We start from the raw sequence: 449 nt of genomic DNA on the forward strand, positions 1-449 counted from the left end.
AAAATAGGCTATAATAAATGCTACGGAAATGTGCCCATGAAATGTATACGAGTTTTAAAGTGATAGAAAAGTTGTGCATTATATTACTTAGTATTAATTCCACAGGTTTCCTTAGTAATCTATCATACATATTGCTTTCAGAAACATCCCTCAAAAATGCTAATACTCATATAAAAAAGAAAAAAAAAATCCTGAATGTTTACGGGACATCTTCACTTTTGCCCTTAGCCCTGACCAGCCCCTCGCTGTCCTCGATGCTCTCTTTGATTAGACACTCCTTTAGGTTCGGCTGATTCCTGATATCAATGCCCTGCTCCTGGATCTCCTGCAGAAGAGCTTCCCAGCGCTGCTTGTCCTTCGAGATCTTCCAGGACAGTCTGACGTTGGATTGGAGGAGTGGGATAAGCAGAGGGTGCAACTGGTGCTGCTGCAAAGCCTCCTGGGAAGGC

The sequence above is a fragment of the Sinocyclocheilus grahami genome, unplaced genomic scaffold, assembly GCF_001515645.1.
Source record: "Sinocyclocheilus grahami isolate Dianchi unplaced genomic scaffold, SAMN03320097.WGS_v1.1 scaffold7030.1, whole genome shotgun sequence".
Classification (NCBI taxonomy): Eukaryota; Metazoa; Chordata; class Actinopteri; order Cypriniformes; family Cyprinidae; genus Sinocyclocheilus; species Sinocyclocheilus grahami.